General features: G+C 52.5%; 1 protein-coding gene across 1 annotated transcript in view; it reads right to left on the bottom strand.

The window, feature by feature from the left end:
* Window positions 1–20,660, bottom strand: part of KIAA1671 (KIAA1671 ortholog) — a 186,189-nt gene extending 165,529 nt beyond the window's left edge. Inside the window, exon 1 of the mRNA XM_029922102.1 lies at window positions 20,619–20,660. The gene's annotated coding sequence lies outside the window, so the exon portion shown is untranslated. The remainder of the gene's footprint in view (window positions 1–20,618) is intronic.
* Window positions 20,661–20,688: the final 28 nt, after the last annotated feature.

The following is a 20,688-nucleotide window of genomic DNA, read 5'->3' as shown; positions in this document are numbered from 1 at the left end:
CAGAATGGTGGTGGCCAGGGGCTGGGGCTGGGGGCTCTGCTGGGGAGTTAGGGTTTAAAAGATAGAGTTTCAGTTTCGGAAAATGAAGAGCTCTGGAGAGGAGGGTGGGATGGTGGCCCAAACCTTGTGAATGCATTTAATGCCACTGAACTGGTGCGCTGCAAAATAATTAAGATGGTAGATTTCAGTCACTTCTATTTTTCACCGTAATCGAAAAATAAGGACATTGTTTAAAAAAATCTGGTGCCAGGACCTGGTCTTGGCACCCAGCTGCCTGGGTTCACATCCCAGTTCAACCACATGCTAGCTAGGGGGACTTAGGCGAGTTAACGTGCCTTTCTGTGCCTCAGTTGCCTTATCTGTCAACCGGGTATAAAAATAATACCTGCCTCACCAGGCCATCGGGATGATGAGGTGAATCTGTATAAAGTGCTCAGCAGAGGGCCCGGTTCATAGCGTGTGCTCCGGTGTGAACAGCCATATTACTGCAGTGGATGTTAGTACTACCATCCCTCAGGACCCTGCTGGGGCTCTGAGGCTCGGAAGGACACCCCGTGACTCTGTGGGTGCAGGGGGAGGAATCTTTGGCCTTGAACTTTGTTTACTATCAGGTGCCATTTATGAGTAAGGAATAGACTATGTGCCACACGTGGGGAAGGAGAGAGAGCAAACTCAGGAAGGACAGAGGTTAATGTGCAAAGTAAGATGTCCCCACCCAGAGCCCTCTGTCCTTGGTCTGCCGGACAGGGCAGGCCACCTCTGCCGTCTCTGGGCTTCGACCACCCCTGCTCCTCCAGCCCCAGCCTCCTGGGAATCTCAGGGTGAGAAGCCAAGCCCTTGGCCCCAACACTCAGCACATAGGACCCCTGGGCCCCACCAGAACCCCACAGGTGGGGTGAGGAATGATGGATGTCTCCAGGGAGCCACAGGGTTAGGGCATCTCTGTACCATTCAGGTCTTTCTGTTCCTGCCCCACAGGCTCCAAGAGGCCAGACCTGCGAACTGTTCTCCGGGATAATGTTGGGGGGGGGAACGCCCCTACCACCCACCAACCAGCCTCACTCGGGCCCGCGGCCTCCACACAGAGGCCCTGGCCTCAGACCAGACATTTCACCCCAAGTCCCCACAGGAGGAGCCCCCCTGAAATGCATCCCCAATATTGCAAGGTCATCCGGTAAACGCACATAGATATGTGTGATGCTGACACTGTGGGAACATTATTATTGCCATTACACTAATAGTAATCATTATCCCAGCTGCCAAAGACATGCCCAGAGCCAGGGTGATAAAAACTTCACAGGCAGCATGCCATTCATCTTCACAGCAGCCTACTGCAATCACTCCCGTTGTACGACACGGAAACTGAGGCTGAGGATTGAACTTGCCCAGGGCCACACAAGCAGCAAGTGGTGAAGACACGACCTTGAACCCAGGCTTCTCCGATACAAGAGCCCACCTCCCCTGCTCTATCCTCGTCCCCCACGACACAGCCAGTTAGTGAGGTCCTATCCTATGTGCCCGATCCGTAAACAGCCCTTTGAAGGCAAGATTGGATCTCGGGTCTCTCTGTGGAACAGTGGTCGACCTCACTGGACTGGGACTCCAGAAGGTCTCATCCCGTTTCTGTCTCCCCCTCCTCTGACTGGCAGGGTCCCCACAGGCTTTGTCCACCCAGGGCAAGTGGGTGGCATTTTCCTGGCACTGCCCAGGAGACTCGGGCCCACCCAGAGGCAGATGGCCATGCACCAGGCTGGGGGTGGATCCTGGCATGAGGGGAACAGAAGGGAAGGGGCCCCAGCCCATTTCCCTACCCATGGGAGTGCTAGGTATTGAGAGCATCTTCATGTCTCAACCTGCCTGGTGGGCCCTGCAGCACCCACAGGATGCCTGACGCCTGCGGGCAGCCAATGGCGTTCGGGCTCCACCCAGACATCTCGGGGACCTTAGCACCCCCTAAGCCAGCTCACACCTGCTAGAGGCGGGCAGCACGGACAGGTCCCTCCAACAACAGCAGAGTGGGCGAAGGCAAGGGGACACAGGGAGGTGCCACATGGAACGAAGTATGAATTAAGAAGCAGGGAACCTCATGTCTTGTCCCTTCCGCTCAGCTCGGCTCCTAGCTGGCTGTGTGACCTTGAGCGAAACACTCCTCTACCTCGAGCCTTTTATTCCTTCCCCTAGAAAGGAAAACTTCCAAAGGAAAGACACGAACATCCAGACAGCCTCGTTAGGGCCTGGAGCCAATGCCCGCCCCGTGCGGATTCTGCTGTCTCCACAAACCCGGCATTGCCAAATGTGGAGCAATCCTCCCCCGGGGGGACGCACCGGCTCCGTGTCCCCAGCTGCAGCCGGGCTCAGGGCAGGCAGAGGGACAACCAGGCTGTCGCAGGACCCTAAGACCACACACTGGTCAACATGTCCAGTCCCCGGCCAGCTGCCTCGCCAGTGCGCACCACAGGGCACACAGGTGCCACGCGGCAGCTGCAGCGAGGGGAGTGTGGATGGTGCAGGGAAGCCCATCCCTGATGCCGAATAAATAACCCAAAGCACCCGTCCTCTGCCAGTGAGCCAGCAGTGTTGCTGCCGCGTGCCAGAGGAGGCCAGGGAGGCCAGGGACATGAACAGGGACTATGGGTCCCCGTTCTTGCCGTCCCGGCTGCTTCCTAACTCACCTCCCTCTCTGAGCCTCCGTTTTCTCGTCTGCAGCAGGGGATCAATATCGCCCACCAGGTGGGGTCACCCTGAAGCTGTACCATATGAAACTGTGATATTCCACCACGGCTTGACCTGTAAAACCAGCCCTTTTGTGTTTCAGCCCAATACGTGGATGGGCACGGTGTGCAGACCGAGAGCAGTCAACGCCGGCAAAACCGAGCCCAGCGGAGTGGGATTTCCTCGTTCACGGGACAAGTGGAACTTCTTGTACCTGCCCCCAAATATAACAACCACACAACCACACAGCTCACCTTAGTTTAGAAGATAAGGCCCCAGGGATCCCAGAGCATATAACTGATATGCTACCAAATGTGCTTTCTTTTACGTGATCTATCTCCACGTGTATTCCATCAACTATAACTAGCCCATCAATGGGCTAGTTTATTTAAGTTTTCAAAAAGAGAGTTTAAGTTTTCAAAAAGAGAGTCAGAGGCAGCTGGATGGCTCAGTTGGTTAAGCCTCCGACTCCGGCTCAGGTCATGATCTCACGGTTTATGGGTTCGAGCCCCGCGTTGGGCTCTCTGCGGATAGCCTGGAGCCTGCTTCAGATTTTGTGTCTCCCTCTCTCTCTGCCCCTCCCCTGTTCATGCTCTGTCTCTTTCAAAAATAAATAAACATTAAAAAAATGTTTTCAAGTCAAAATGTGGTTATGTCCATACAATGGAATAGTGTTCAGCCATAAAAAAGGAAGGGAGTCCTGATACACATTATGCCAAGGGTGAACCCTGACCACCTTCCACTGTGTGAAAGAAGCCAGTCACAAAGACCACACGTTGTACGACTCCATTTACGTGAAATGTCCAGAACAGGCAAATCCTTAGAAACAGAAACTAGATTAGTGGTTACCCACAGCTGGGGTAATTGGAGGGAAGCAGGGAATGACGGCTAATAGGTACAGAACTTTGGGGCGCCCCAGACTGGCTCAGTCGGGGGAGAATGGGACTCTTGATCTCGGCGTTGTGGGTTCAAGCCCCACATTGGATGTGAAGATTACTTAAAAATAAAATCTTAAAACATAGGCACAGAATTTCTTTTCATGGTTGTAACACTGTTCTAAAACTGATCACGGTGAAGGCTTCAGAACTCTGTGAACATACTAAAAACCACTGAATTGTACACTTTAAAAATTCTTTTTTTCTTTGTATTTACTTTTATTTTTTACTGATGTCTAACTGGCATATAGCATTATAGTTGCTTCGGGTGTTCAACATAACAATTCGATATTTGCATATACTGCAAAATGATCACCATGATAACTCAAGCTGACATCCGTCACCACACAAAATTTTTTCTTGTGATGAGAAATTTTAGAATATGTTCTCTTAGCAACTTTTTAAAGTTTCATTTGAGAGAGACAAAGCATGTGAGCAGGGGAGGGGCAGAGAGAGAGGCGGAGAGAGAGAGACTCCCAAGCAGGCTCCGCACCATCAGCGCAGAGCCCAACACGGAGCTCAAACCCATGAACCACGAGATCATGGCCCAAGTTGAAATCAAGGGTCGGACGCCTGACTGAGCTGCCCAGGTACTCCTCTTAGCGGCTTTTAAATATGCCACACAGTATTATGCATTATAGTCATCGTGCTGTGTATGACATCCTCCTGACACTCATTTTATGGCTGGAAGTTTGTACTTTCTGACCCCCTGCCCCACTTGACCCAACTGCCCCGCCCCCACGGCACCTACCTCTAGCCACCACCAATCTGCTCCCTGCATCTATGCACCTGGTTTGGAGTTTTCTTTGGTTTGTTTGGGGATGGAGGATTCTTTCACATTCCACACGTAAGTGAGATCAGATGGTATTTGTCTTTCTCTGACTTCCTTCACTCAGCATAATGCCTTCACGATCCATCCATGACACAAACGGCTTTCTCTTTTGCGGCTGAACAGTATCCCCATGCACATGTACCACATTTTCCTTATCCACTCATCCATCGAAGACTGTATGTTGCTTCCATACCTTACCGAGTGCGAATAACGCTGCAATGACCATGGGCCACAGATGCCTTTTTCAGTCAGTGTTTTGTTTTCCTCAGATAAATACCCAGAAGTGGAATCACTGGATCATTTGCTAGTTCTTTTTTTTATATATATATAAGTAACACACAGTATTATTAGTTTCAGGTTTACAACATAATGATTCGACAATTCCATACATCGTGCTCACCAAGATAAGTTTAGTCAACACCTGTCACAAAACAAACTTATTACAATATCCTTGACTATATTCCCTCGGCTGAACTTTTCACCTCCATGATTTATTTACTCTGTAACTGGGAGTTTGTAAGGTATTTTAATTTTTAATTGTAATTTGAATTGTATACTCCAAATGGATGGATTGTATGGTATGCGAATTATATCTCAATAAAACTATTTTAAAAAGTGAGTCAAGTTCAAGAAGAAGGGTAACTGAGTAACAGTCCATCTGGTACACAAAAATGAACAATTTTCAAGATGAGATAAGAATGACTGGAACTTGGGAAGCACCAAATTGATAACACTGAATCTTCAAAGCACAAGCTGTATGTGGGTTCTAATGCCACCTGCCGAGTGGCCACAGGGGCTAATTAAGGACTTTGCCTCTCTAGACCTTGGTGTTCTCATCTGGAAAATGGGAACAATTAGAGCTCCTGCTTCCTGGAGCCACCATGAGAATGAAGTGAGTTATCATAGTGTCTGGCGTCTCCTAGGGGACCGATAAACGGCGCAAGGTTACCTGTCACCACCATGGCTTCGCAAACCAACTGAGGCTCGTGGAGGGTATGGGAGCTGCCCAAGGTCACAGGCTGGAAAAGCAGAGTTCGGGCAATCTGAACCCTCTTCAAGGGCACACCAGTCTTACCTCCTACCCAGGCGAAAGGCCTCGCCCAAGCCTGCCCCACCCAGGCTGGTAAATCTTTTCCTGAAAGGGAGCACAGCCTGAAGCAGCCAGGGATTTGCTGAGGGCCTGCCCAGAGCTGCCAGAACTCCCCACAGCACAGCCCAGCAAGGGGCAGGCCGGAGCCTAGCACAGCGCATTCCACACAGGCTTGCTCCCATTATCACCTGGTCATCACTCATTGTTATTTTCACCCAGATTTTCTCTGGGGCACGCCAGTCACGCACGGGACAAATATTTATCGAGTGCACCTCCTGTACACCAGGCACTGTCCTCAGTGCACAAAGTCCCTGCCCTCCGGAGGGTTACAGTCTCAGAGAGGAGACCAACACTAGAGAAATACATATGGAATCCTCAGACTGCAAGTTGGGTCATGCACTGAGAGGGGCAGCAGGGGACAGGGGAGGGGCGCCACCATCCTCTCCCACCAGGGAGACTGCGGCCTCTTCACTGTCCTCCAGGCTTCCACTCTGCCACAACCCCAAGCCAGTTCTCTGCTCTGCAGCCAGAAGAATCTCTTTAAAACGCAGACCCACATCCTACCACACTGGGCGTCCACCCTTACCATCCGCCCCATGTCGCTCTGCCCTGCACCTCTCCCCTCTCCCCGCGTTTCCTCTGCTCCTTTGGTTCTTTGAGCACTTCCAGCTTGCTCCTGCCTCAGGCCCTTTGCACCTGTCAATCCCTCTGCCCAGAACACTTCAGAGAGCCCCTTTGTCACCTTTAGGTCTCAGCTCAGAGTTAATTTCCTGAAAGAACCATTCCCTTACTCCCATCTAAAACAGATATGGGCCTTTCACATCACCTTTTATTTTCACCATTGCTCTTAACTAAAACTGTCTATTTTAATAGGCCCATACACCTGCTTCTCCCTACGAGAATGTCAGGCCCATAAAGGCAGGGGGTCCTGTTGTGTCTTTAATAAAGAGATGCCTGGAACAGAGCAGATGCTCAAGAGTGGCATGGGATGGATGGATGAAGAGTGGATAGGTGAGTGAATGGATGTACAGATAATACACGGATGGATGGGTGGGTGAGCAGAAGAAAGGGTGAATGGGGAGATGGGTGGATATATGAATACATAACATATGCACTGATACACAGATGGATGGGTGGGTAAGTTAATGGGTGGGTAGATGAGTGGGTGGATGGGTGGGTGGATGGATGTGTGGATATAATAAAATGGTTGCGTAGATTTAAGGATGGATGGAAGAAGGGCTAGAAAACGAGATGGAGGGTGAGACGGAAGAATCAATGGATAACAAGGTCCTTTGGGTGGTTCTGACCATGTGCACATGAGTACAGTGTCCTGAATTCAAATCCCTCAGGAGTATGGTTTTCTGAATGGGTAAAATAAGATACAGCGTGTAAAGCATTTAGCAAATGAACATGAATCTTATCATTTTAGTTGTGATTAAGCACTTCAGTATCTGTCTAGGTATCTAACATTCTGGCTGATTCTTGTGGAGTGTTTTGTGCATGCATGTTCTGCTTGTGTTCTACCACGAATCTGTACTGTTTTTTTTTTTAATAATAACCACCCTCTAAAACAATTCTGTATTGTTTTTATAATAGTACCACCCAAAGAATAACACTTAGAGCGCACATCCCTCTCCAGCATCACCTCGGGTTTCGGTAGAAGGGAAACCCAGGGACCAGCTGGGATGCCCACCTGGCCCGGCTGTCTGCCCTTCCCTCTACCCCTCACTCTAGACACACCCTGGAAGCTGAAATTTCCCAGGTTCATTCTCCCCCTAGAAGCTGTTAAAGAAAGCCCTCTGGAAACAGGGGCATGTGACAATTACAGCCTGTCAAGAAGACTCCCAGGCCATGACCCAAGCCCGGAGCACGCAAGACCAGGGGGTCTCCCAACACCACCTACAAGCCAGACTCCTTCCTCTACGGTCTACCCTACCAAAATACAGTTTCTGTGTTCAAATTCAGGACCGCATCCTGCAACAACAGCCAGATGATACACTTCCAAATTTGGGAGAGATTTGGGCTGTGAATATTATACCCATAATCTGGCAATCTGGAGAACCCGAGGGGTACCCCCAAGATTCAACGGCCATCCTTCAGAGCAGTGGGGGTGGGTGAACAGGGCCTGGGGAGAACACTACTGGGAGGGAAGACAACAATGAAATCAAGTGATGGTTGTCAGGATCAGCCCCAGGAGAAGACTCAACCGGGCAGGCGCTGCAAATTACAGACGTTGGGCTGGGTTCAGTAGTCCGCCTCTCATACAAACAGCTGCTTACAGCACCAACAAAAATACAGTCACCGCGTACTGTGGTTTTATTGACCACGTACTGTGTGCTGAGTGTTTTATCACACAGATAAAGGTATGGTGCTCTGGTTAAACATACCAAGCAATGTGGAATCAGACAGCCAGACAGTAGTATCATCAGCAACAACGACTACAATTCATTACTTTTTATTAGTTTTAAAAATGTTTAGGGGCACCTGGGTGGCTCAGTCGGTTAAGCCTCTGACTTCGGCTCAGGTCAGATCTCACATTCGTGGGTTCGAGCCCCACGTCAGGCTCTGTGCTGACAGCTAGCTCAGAGCCTGAAGCCTGCTTCTGGTTCTGTGTCTCCTTCTCTCTCTGCCCCTCCCCCTCTCATGCTCTGTCTCTCTCTGTATCAAAAATAAAGTTAAAAAAACATTTAAAAATGTTTAATGTTTATTAATCTTTGAGAGAGAGACAGAGCACTAGCAGAGGAAGGGCAGAGAGAGAGGGAGACACAGAATCCGAAGGAGGCTCCAGGCTCTGAGCTGTCCACACAGAGCCCAATGTAGGGCTCGAACCCATGAACTGTGAGATCATGACCTGAGCCGAAGTGGGACGCTTAACTGACTGAGCTCCCCAGGCACCCCTTGTCTACAATGTATTACAAGAATTCGGTGTGATGACTGCAGCAAGTACTTAGCACCATACCTGTTCAGTCAGCGTTTTTATTATAAACCGAGTAAATGATGATAATTGGGAAAGGAGGCACCAACTGTTGTGCCTGGTTGTGCTAGGAGCCTTTACAGACTGTGGCACAACCACCTTATAAGGTGAGACCTATTAGCCCCGTTTTACAGACAAGGCAATTGAGGGCAGATCACGTTGTCTAGCTCACCCTTGGTCACAGAGCAAGTAAGGGGCGACATCACTTCCCTCCATGGATATCACCAACCCTAAACTCCCCTCTGAATGCCATGAACCGCTCTCTGGATCCCACTGGCGTCCAGGTGACTTCCTAGTTTTCAGACCTTCCTCTAGGAATCCAGCTGACCCTGCCCCTTGTTCCAGGTGTGGCTGAGCCCCTCCTGAAGCCACAGCTGCAGCCAGAGGAAAAGGAGGAAGGGTTCCTGCTGAGCTCATCTTACATGGGCCCCTTCCAGCCCCCTGGGACCATCTGCCTGCTTCAACTTGGACAACGCCCCGGCCTCGGTGGGGACAGGAAACATCCCTGAGAGATAAAGATCAGGACTGGCTTGCAAGAGTATCCAGAGCGCTTTGTGTGGACCAAAAATCCCAGCCCAACCCCCATTCGGAGCAGCCCCCACTTCTGAAATGAAATTGAGCCCCGCTGGGCACTCCCGGGAGGAAGTGGTCTGGGGGTCCCCCAGCCGAATGTCCACACCCACCAGCTGCAGATGGCGACCCCCTTAGAAAGGGGCTCATGGCTCACCACAAGGAAGAAATATGCACACATTAAAACGACAGCAACAATTATGCGTTTGCTCTGTGCCAGGCATCTCTCATCCCTCACGTAGAACTCACTCAATCCTCACACAGCCACACTTTATAGGAGAAACTGAGGCTCAGAGAGGGGACGTGACCTGCCTAAGGCCCCACAGCTAAAATGTCACAGAGCCCGGATTTGAACCAAGCCACTGAGTATAAAGCCAACAGCCTGAACCCCAGATTACGGTGCTGACATCTCTCAGTCATATGTGTGTATGCACAGTGTGACTGACAAACCTAAAAATCATCCCTCAAACTATGACCACCGGTTATCTTAGAAATAGGATTATGAGTTCTATCTTCCTTTTGGTTTATCTGTTTTTCTGAATGTTCAGCAGTGAGGGGCGACTGGATGGCTCAGTCGGTTAAGCCTCCAACTTCGGCTCAGGTCCTGATGTCATAGTTTGTGAGTTTGAGCCCCGCGTCGGGCTCTGTGCTGACTCAAGAGTCTAGAGTCTATGTCTCCCTCTCTCTCTGCCCCTCCCCAACTTGTGCTCTTTCTCTGTCCCTCAAAAATAAATAAACTTAAACAACTAAATTTAAAAAATAAGGACAAAAAGAAAATGAAAATTATTAATCTGTTAAATGAAACAAGAGTCACTTGATAACAGCAATCTGAAGCCACCACAGGCCAGGTGAGGAGGTGACAGCCGAATGAGGCAGAAGGACCCACCAGCCATACACCAGAAGCACTCCAGAGAGACACAGGCACAGTGGGGGCTTCGCCGAACATCACCATCCACCCAACAGAACGGACACCGACTCACCTTTCACCCCACGTCCACCCCGCCTTCACCCGAGTGACCTCGCTGAGAGCTCCCGGCCAAGCTGGGAGGCAGGCGTCGGCATCCCCATTTCACAGGTGTGGACACTGAGGCAGAGAAGGGAAGCCAGTCCTGGGGCTGGTGACAAGCCTGGGCAGTGTCTCTGGTGCTGCTGCCCATGGAAGAGCCACCTTTTGGGGACGACTCGGGCCTTGGAACAGGAACCGGGTGGACACCCAGAGAGCCCCCAGAACCCCAGCTGACCCCAATGGAAGCCAGGGCAGACGGCCTACCCTTGCTCTGCTGGTTCAGCCAGCATTCTGGCCATTCCAGAAATGCCTCCAGAGCTGTTTAAAAGCTGCCCCCCACATCCACACCCCCTTTTTAATGAAGTGAAAGAAGGAAAAGCAGAAGGACCGTGGTTAAGGCCTCTGGACGAAGGCGATACCGGGAAGCATCATCACCACTGCCCCGGAGTCGGTGCTGACTGTGACCGGGCACGTGTGGCCACTCCGAGAAGGAAGTGGTGTCTGCCGGCTGCCAAAATGTCCCCTCTCGTCCAAATCCTGGGCGCATCACGGGAACCTGTGTGGTTCGAACCTGACAGAAGGCAGCACCAGGGCCCCGCCTCCCCTCACCATCACAGCCCTGCGCACACCACCCTCTCGGCTCTCCTAGGAGAGGGCAGGGGCTGCGTCCCAGACAGCTGAGCCCCAGGGCCCAGCGCCGGTCCTCGTGCGCGTGGGCACTTAGTAGATGACAAAGATGAGAGTGACCGACCATCCCAGGAGAGAAAGGAAGCACCGCTGGACATTCTGAGGGGAGAGACGGTATTTCCCGAGGGGCCAGCTGGAGGCGGGGAGAAGGCACCCGGAGGCCCTGGGTGCCATTCAGGGGAGTCTGGGTTTGCAGGAGGCAGGCCTGAGGTCGAATCCAGACTCTGCCGCTTTTACCTTAGGCTGCGTGAGTGAGAAGCTCTGGAAGCTACCCATCCAGTTGCCCTCTCCTGGGGAAAGAGGCCCAGAGAGGGGAAGGGGCTCACCCAAGGACACACAGCGAAGAAGCTGGTCCCAGAACTCAGAGTCCCGATTTCCAGCCCAGGGCGCATGCTCCTACACTCTGTACTCTCTCGCAAGACCTGGGATGCCCTCACGTGCCAGCCACAGTCCCCAGCAGGTGAGTGATCAGTTCCAGAAACAAAGACAAGAGTTTCCAGGGCTGGGACCTAAAATGAAAGAAATGATCTTGGGCGGCTTTCCCAGGCCAAAGGGCCCGGGGAGTTCCCTGACCAGTCACGCCCCAGCCCAGCCCAGGGCCCAGGGCCCAGGGCCCAGGGCACAGGGCACAGGGCAGGGCTCGGCCAGCCCAGGCTTAACGTCCCAGCAGATGGGCAGGCGCGAGCTCACACGGTGACCTCGGTATACCCAGTGTACCCGCTGGCGGCCCCTTGTGCCAGGAGGGCCCGCACAGCCCAGGTTTCCTTCCCCCAGCAGGGCCTCACCACCCCACGGGTACACAGGCCGGTCCCAGAAAGGGCTCTCATCACTGAGGACACAACACAAAATGAAAACAAATATAAACGGAGTCAGCTGGGAGTCACAGCCCGACCTGGAGCCTTTGAAAATACAGCTGGTCCCCAACCGGGGGTGGGGACCCCACCCAGGACATTCACGCACTGCTCCCTGCCTGTCACTAGCTTGTAGCTGTGGGCAAGGCACTTCGCCTCTCGGAGACTCAGTTTCCTCATCTGTAAAATGGGACCAATGCCAGCACCATAGGCTGAAGAAAGGATACAGCAAAGGATTAGATAGAATGACGTACGTACAAACCCACGTGTCCAAAGGACCTGGAATATAAGGAGTCCATCCAAGCTACTTATGTCTCATTATTGCTACCATTGCTATCTCTGCTGCTACTATGAGCAAGAGAGACTTAACACTGTGATTTATAAAGCAAATCCTTGGCTTTGTAACTTACACACATTTGTTTTCAAACCCCCACGCTGATCTCTGTCCGGGGAAGGGCTCCTGGTTTTCCAGCGCCTACTCTACACAGGAGGCCGGACATACAGTTACTTCACCCAATCCCACAAGGACCATACGGGGAAAATCTTAGCATCTTCTTCCTGCAGATGAGAACTGAGGCTCAGAGAGGCCAAGTTATTTGCCCAAAATCACACCACAGTGACATGATGGAGAGGGGACAGAATGCTCAAACTGTCCAGCTCTGTCCTGCTTTATCGCCAGGTGAACAGCAGAGGAGGGAGGGGGCAGGACACGGGGGTTGCAGTCAGGCAGCACGGACCCGCATCGTCCCTTCCCAGTAGTGACCCCGGGCACGCGACTCCCTCTCTGAACCTGTTTTCTCTCCTGTCAAATGGGGGTATGAGAATCAAATGAAACACTGATGAGCACAGTGCCTAGGAGAGAATGAACGCTCTCTACCTACTGGTTTTATTTTATTACAGGCGCCTGGGTGGCTCAGTCGGTTGAGCAACCGGCCTAGGCTCGGGTCGTGATCTCACAGTTCATGGGTTTGAGCCCCATGTCAGGCTCTGAGCTGTCAGCACAGCCTGTTTCAGATTGTGTGTCTCCCTCTCTCTCTGCCCCTCCCCTGCTCATGCTCTCTCTCACTCTCAAAATCAAATAAACATTAAAAAAATATTTTATTGCACATAGCATCAGTGTCCTCAAAAGCCGAGTCTCAGCAAGGGGAGGAAAGGCAGCCTCAGGCATGAACCCCAAACTTCTGAAGGTACAGAGGCCCGGACAGAAACGACCCGGCTCACACAGGCTGTCCTTTCCCACCTCCAGTGACATCTTGGTCTGTCTGAGACTCACCTCCCGGATGAGGAAACTCACAGAGAGGTGAAGTGACCTTCCCGGGGCCACACAGGAATCCCATGCATGGGGCGCCCCGGAATCTCTGCCTCCCCCACCCAGCTTGCTCCCAGGCCTCTTTCCTGGCTGGCCTGGGGCTGCCCCAGGTCTGAGAGCGCAGCGTGGCTGGGAAGGCCCGGGGCTCCTCCCCAGCAAGTACTGCCTGCGCTGAGGAGGGCAAGTCATGGGAACAGGGACGCAGGGCTACAGCCGAAGGGCCAGGGCACCCGCGCAGAAGCAGAGGCCCTAAAAGCCTCTCTCTGCTCACTCCATTCCCCTCAAGGCCCTGGGGCTTCCCAGGTCCAGAAGTAACCTCCCTGGGCCTTTGCGGACTAACAATAATGCGAGATAATACTGACTGTAATAGCGGTCGCCTACACGTTCATTGGCGCCTACTGTGTCTTAGCCTCCTTAATGAGCCAGACGCTAGTGTCATTCCCATTTTACAGATGAGAAACTAAGGCCCAAAGGGGTTAACTGCCTGGCCCAAAGTCACTCAGCTGGAGAGTGGCGGCACCGGGATTTGAAGCCAGGCACTCTGAATACAGATTCCTTGCTGTATAGTCCCAAGGGATACTGGGAAGAGCCAGATCTGCACGCTCAGTTGCCAATTCTGCGGCATTCCTCATTCCACCCCCCGCAGGACCACCTCAGCTCCACACTCACAGGCACCCGTTGCTTATCCTCTACTTCATGCCAAGTGGTCAGCCCTTACTGCCAACTGTCACGAGCATGGACCCTACCACCTCCACTTTACAGACTGGAAAACTGAGGCTCGGGGAGGTAATGAGACTGGCCAAAGGTCACATGGCCCACATGTGAATGTGAATTTGACCTCTCCACGGCCTCCCCCGGCGCACTGTGCTCCCTGCCTCCACAGGCCTCACAGGAAGGTGCCACAGCTTGATGAATGATAAGCCAAATCCAGAGCAAAACCCATCATCAGGACAGTCAGGCTTCACCTGTGCGCCTCACGTCACGGACACAAAACACCTCCTTATCCAACACCACATGTGAGCTTCACAGCAGCTCTGCCAGAGAAGGCCTATTATTCCCATTTTCCAGATGAGGAAACAGGCTCAGAGAGGCCAACTTCCTGTTGGCTGCCATTAGCCTGGGCATCTAAATGAAGACACTCGGGGGCAGACACGCACCCAACTCAAAGCATCAGGTCTCCTCACGCTCTGATGCATCCCACACAGATCGTGTGCCACGGTTCTCACTGACCCCCCGCCAGGCCGACCCTCCACCCAGACTCCATCCTGCCCCATCAGAAACCGGATTGTGACAGGTTGTATTACTGCTCTGAAAATATATACTCCCTCCCTCTCAGCCCCCGTTGGGGGAGTCTATGTCTCTCCGCATGATCTTGAGCTTGGCCACGTGACTTGCTTTGACCAACACCACAAGACAGAAGGGACACCCCCAAGATCCTAATAAAGACTTCTGGAGGACCTGCTGGTGCCCACTGAGCTCCTGAGCATCTACTATCCACCACTGAAAAGTGGCTGCCATCAGCCTGGGCATCAAGATGAAGACACATGGGCGGCAGACACACACCCAACTCAAAGCCTTATGTCCAGCCTGCCCTCCCACACGCAGCCAAGTTCAGCTGAGCCATCTGCTGACCGGGAACATGGAACAAATGGTGTGCTGTTCAAGACCACTGCAATGTGGGAGATGCTTGTTACACAGTATTTCCGGAGGAAAGCCTGACCAGTACAGAATCATATATTTCTAGAGAGAAGCAGGTGGACTTTTTTGTGTACAACGGCAAAAACCTTCCAGGACATGGTCCCCAGCAGGTCGGATGAAAACCCAAGGGCTGCAAAGGATGGTGCCTGCAGGAATTAGCACCTTTCTACTGTCACACCAGATGTTATTCCCCTGGCCGCCACTATTTCCTCCCTGTGATATCTTCCAACAGCTTCTCTCTCCCACAGCCTTAGGAGGAATGTGAGAAGTTCAAGAGCTCAGGAGGGCACCTGGGCAGGCCAGATCAACATCCTATACACCCTTTACTCCAACAGGTCCACATTCTGGAATCTGTCCTGCAAGACTGCAATGCAACTGAATGCAAGAAGTGTGCAAAGCCTTCTTTGGGAATCAGAGATGTTGATGACGCCACTGTGCGTCACAGCAAAAAAACCAAACGACCCAGTGCCCATCCACAGGGGATCTGTGCTATAACTGACAGCACCTTCAGGCTTTGGGGTGTTATTCAGCTTTTTAAGAGTAGGGTAAGTCCAAACATTCTGAAATGGGAACGTATCCAAATCTATTTTTGATTTATGTGTGAAATTCTTTGTTTTATAATTGCTGTTGTTAAAAGAGTATGTCTACACATATTGATTCATTTGTTTATTCCATAACTATGGGCTGAGGAAACCAGCGAAGACAGGCTTTCTGCCTTCTTGGAGCATAAAGACTAGAGGGGGAGGAAGCAACAACCGCCCTGCAACATGTAACAAGAAGAGAAGAGTAACAATCACGCATACTGAGCACTGACCATGTGCAGGGCGCTTCTCATTTGCTCAGCTCAACAACCCTCACCACTGGCAATTTACCCCAGGTAACGAATAAGGAAACGGGGGCTCAGAGAGGTTCAGTCACCTGCCCAGGGTCACCCAGCCAATAAGTGGCAGAACCAAGATTCAGTTCCTCCCGTGTGGCTCCAGAGTGAACATAAAAGTAACTCAAGATAATCCGCAGAGCGTGATAAAGGCTGGCACAGGAGACTCACTTGTCATTTAAAACAATAGCATTTTGGCATCTTTGAAGTATTTGGTGTGTTACATGTTATTTTCACAATACAAAAAAATGCATACATGTAGCAAACGTGTGTATCACTTCTGACTCAGTGATGCAAATATCCAAAGATCACGCTTTGAGGACCTACTTATATTCTTAATACACACCAGGCTACAGAACATTTCAAAGGTCATTTAACTGAGCAATTGACAAATGAAGCAGCGATAACTACCCTGCAGAACTCAATTGATAATCATCTGCATACCTGGCTCCCTTTGCCTCCCTGCCACCTTTCCTCCCTTGTGATGGACCAGATTCCTGGGGAGTGGATTCCTGAGGCCACATACAATGCTCAATAAAATATTCATCACACTGACGGGGAAAAATGTGTGTGTGTGTGTCTGTCTGTCTGTATCCCTCAGTTGGAATGGTGTAACAGCATCCTTTTAAATGATAAGAGTTTGAGGGGCGCCTGAATGGCTCAGTAGGTTAAGCATCGGACTTCAGCTCAGGTCATGATCTTGCCGTTTGTGACTTCCAGCCCCACATCGGGCTCTGTGCTGACAGCTTGGAGCCTGAAGCCTGCTCAGATTCTGTGTCTCCCTCTCTCTTTGCCTCTCCCTCACTTGCTTGCTCGCTCGCTCTCCCTCTCTCTCTCAAAAATAAACATTAAAAACTTCTTTGCAAATAAATAAAAGAGTTTGAGTAGTGGGAGTGGACAGGACTCCCCCAAGGCTCAGTTTCAAAACCTGCAAAATCAAGGGTCCCCAAAACAGACATCGCCCAGGTTTGTTATGAAAAATAAAAAAAGAAGAAAGAGTTTAGCCCAAAGCTTGACACACAGGAAGAGGTTCAGTGAGCAGCCAAGTATTCTGATGTGTTCTGTGCTTTACTTACACTCTCTGCAATCATCCCATTTTACAGAGGAAGAAACTGAGGTTTTAAGAGGGAAGTGGCTGTCCGGGGTCACGCTTCTATCTGGATAGGTGAGGGGGTAAGGAATATTGAACTCCTAGGCAGAGATCTTCCTGGCCTCTTTTATATCCCAAACCTCACAAAGCCTTCCCGCTTGAATATTTAGAGAGTGGCTGGGGGTGTAAAGAGAATTTTTTGTTCCCAATGGTCTTTCATTCACTCAGCACACTCTGTGCTCTGGGCATAGCGATTAGCATGCAACTCTCCAGTTAAGCTACGCCTTTGCCTGCTGCTCCTCCTGCCTGGAATGTCCTCCCTTTGCCTCCTACTCATCCTTCAAGACTCAGCTCAAGTGTCACCTGTGGCTGCCCAGCCCCCCACCCCCCACCCCCACACACTCCAGGTTAGGAGAGGCCCTGCCTGCCTGAAACACATCCCGATGATAAGCCATAATGATAATAATCATACTCACGACGTGGTGAGCACAGACCAGTGCAGACACCATGCCTGGCACTTCTGTGCACAGCTTCATGGAACTCACAGACCAACCTTTGAATGAGGGGAGCAGCCTATCATGAGCCCATTTTACAGATGAGGAAGTTGAGTCTCAAAACAAGTACAATGTCCCAGACCACAGCCAGGAAAGGGAAAGCAGGGCCTATGTTTGCCCCCAGTAATCCTCCGCTCTCCCCTTCTATCCCTGTCTCCTCCTGGAAGCCTCCCTGGGTTTACCCCTGACTCAACCTCACCACACTGAGGGTTCTGCACTCAATCTCACAGACTCCAAACATCCATAAGTCTCAAGTTGGAAGCACGTTCAAATCCCTGATCTGCCACAGCGACGGGCAAAGACCTTGCCGCATTACTGAGTTCTGCATCTATGAAATGGGAATAAGGAGCCCAGCTCCTTCACACAGGAAGGTGGTGAGTTCAAGTGTAAAGTCCCAAGGACCTGGATGTTTATGGCCATCCCTGGGCAGGCAAGACGGGGGGCACTCAGAAAGTTTGCCGAACTGGGTGAAATACAGACACAATCTTCAGGCCACCTTGGCCAGGGTGGGGGGAATTCCTCCTCCAGAAAGACTGCTCTGCCTCCAGGAAGGGGGCTGCAAGTGAGAGGCTCCCTAAATAGGATACTGATCAATGTCTCAGGGCGCCCAGGTGGCTCAGTCAGTTAAGCATCTGACTTCGGCTCAGGTCATTATGTCGCCATTCACGAGTTCAAGCCCTGCGTCAGGCTCTGTGCTGACAGCTCAGAGCCTGGAGCCTGCTTCGGAGTCTGTATCCTCCTCTCTCTCTCTGCCCCTCCCCCGCTTGTGCTGTATCTCTCAAAAATAAATAAAACGTTTTTAAAAATTTTTTTAAAAAAAGAATACTGACCAATGTCTCTATGCAAGTTCAGACAACAACCACCTCTCCTTAGGATTTTCTAGCACTCTCACCGGTCTCTCAGCCTCCTCAGAAAAGCAGAGCAAGCTTCCAAAACACACATCTGACTCCATCCCTCCTACAGAGAAACATCCACAGCACCCCACAGCCCTGGAATAGAGTCCAGACCTCTGAGAATGGGGACCTGGCCACGGCCAGCATCTCCTGCCAACACCCCGGGCTCCCTCCCGCGTTTTCAGGCCGTTCTGTTCTCTTTTTCTGGCCTGTGACACCATCCTCTTCCCACTGGCAAGCTCTCCAAGAAACTAACGCCCCTGACCCCCATCCCACTGTGTGCCAGAAGGGGGGCATCATCCCCTCTGCTTATTATCTCTACCCTCTGGACAACTGCCTCTTTTCACCAGGCTTTACCCTCAAGGTTGTGACTGCTAGCCTCCTCTTTGACACGATGTCTTGAAATATTTATTGCATGCATGCATGAATAAATGAATGAATGAATGAAGTATTTTTAAATGATTCCTCTGGGCTTCTTTTTCTGAATTGGTCAAGAGATGTATTCTGGAGATGATGCAAGGGAACACATGTTCAGGGTCAGACAGTGGGCTGTTCCATTTTCCCGACAAGATCAGTCTCGAATAAAAGCCCCCGATATCTCCAAGGTGGGGGTCCTCCACCTTCAGAATCTGGGATGAGGGCGGCAACCCCAACATCAAGAACCAGCACAGCTGCCTCAGCAGCAAGCTGACTGCTCCGGGTCTAGAAGGTCATGCCAGGAGGGCAGATCCTTGCCCAGGGTCTGCCACATACTAGGTGCTCAAGCACACACACTGGCTGACCAAATGAGTGGCCTGGTGTGTCCTGCGGAACCCCGTGCCCAGACACTGTAGAGGAACTGGCACCTCTTGTAATTGTGCCCTTGTGAAGCACACAAATCCTTTAGAAAGGATTCCCCTTAGAGCCAGCAAGACGGGGCTAGTGTCTGCACAGCTCCCCTGGGAACTGTCCCAAGGATGAGTAGCCAGTGTCTAGAGGTCAATGCATGTTTGTCCAGGAATCCCATGGATTGGAGAAGGGGAAAGCTGAGTGAAGGAGAAGCCTTGTCCAAACGCCTGGTTACTGAGTAGCCAAACCCCAGAGCTTCTCTCTCAGCGAGGGGGATCAGAGGGGCAATAAACCCCTTTGGAGCAAAGACCAAGTTAAATATCTCTCTAATCCTGCAGTTTAAAAAGACGGCAGGCTGCCTTTTTGGAGCTTCCCTGGGACACTGTTCGGGAAGTGCAGGGGGTGGGGCACGGGAAAGAAACGGCCACAGAAAAAGGCTCACTGATCATTACAGAGCCCCTGTTTCACACCTATCACACTGACGAATCCCGCCGGCCACTCACAAGACTTTGATCCCCCTCCCAACCCTGCCCCATGGTGCTCCGAGGGGAGACGGGGCTCAGAGAGGTTAAGTGTTTTTCCCAAGGTCACAAAGAAGCTGCAAAGAAAACGCTCTTTCTTTGTGCAACAGGTACAGCCCTTTCCCTTCCAAAAGGTAATGGCTGCTCCCGAGTAGAGAAAGTTCAGCGCCGGCCGGCCGGCAGGAAGCTCGGGCCACCTGGGCGGCGCGCGGAGGTCACACACCTCGCTACCGGACGTGAGCGGGTTTCAGGGCGCGGCGCCCCCGGCTCCGAAGCGAGTGTGCGCCAGAAGGGTGTGGAGAGGTCGCGCTCGGGTGAGGGTCGACGGGCTACTTCCCTTCCCAAGAGCCCCGCCTGTGGCTCGGGGCGGTGCCACCAGCGGGACGAGGGCCTTCCGAGCCAGCCGAGGGGCTGGGGACGGAGCCTTAATCCCATCTGGGCGTCTCAGCCCCGGAAAGGCGCGCGGAGGGGAGCGCAGGCCCCTAGGGGAGGGCGCGTCCGGAGCCCCGGCGCCCTAGGGGCCCCGCGCGCCGCTCTCTCCGCCGCCCCCGCTGCCCGCAGGATCCTCTCGCTCAGGGCTCGGCCTCGCCAGGCACCCACGCTCCCCAGTGCACACCTCCAGGCCTCTAAGCCGCACGGACGTCCAGATCCTAGCCGCTCCGGGCTGGGTACCCCGGATCTCTGGCGATCCCCCAGCTCCCGGCTACCAGATTTCCTCTCGGGTTCCCCTGCCACGGCTCGGACACGCGTGGGGAGGGAGAGGGATCAACTAGCTCCCAGTATCCAATCACGGACCCCCGCCATCCTCAGGCTAGAGATCACATGGGAGGGACCCCAGGCCGCCGGTGCCCGATCCACTCCCCTGGTCGACTCCCAAGTCTTCAGCCTGGTGGCGCGGGATCCATTGGCTGCCCTATGCGGGATCTTCCCGCGGGATCCACACCCAAGTCTCGGGAGACAGATCCCCCGGCTCCCAAATCCGGATCCTCCCTCCACGCAGACCCAGAGCCAGGGGAGATCCACCGGGTCCCCACCTCTTCCCGGGCCAACTTTGTCAACTTTTCTCCCGGGGCCTCAGCCGCGCAGAAACTTGGCGGCCATCGCCCACCGCCGCCTCCCCAGCCCCTCCGCGAGCGAGGGACTGGGGGCAGACAGCTCGCCCCCACCGCCGACGGCCACCGCACAACCTACCCTGCAGCCGCCGCCTGCCCGCTCCGCGCCGCCACCTGCCCGCAGCCCGCGGCACCTGCCCGCGTCGCTG

The sequence above is a fragment of the Suricata suricatta genome, chromosome 14, assembly GCF_006229205.1.
Source record: "Suricata suricatta isolate VVHF042 chromosome 14, meerkat_22Aug2017_6uvM2_HiC, whole genome shotgun sequence".
Lineage (NCBI taxonomy): Eukaryota > Metazoa > Chordata > Mammalia > Carnivora > Herpestidae > Suricata > Suricata suricatta.
Note: the sequence above shows the minus strand (reverse complement) of the source record. Positions and strands in the feature narration are given on the sequence as shown.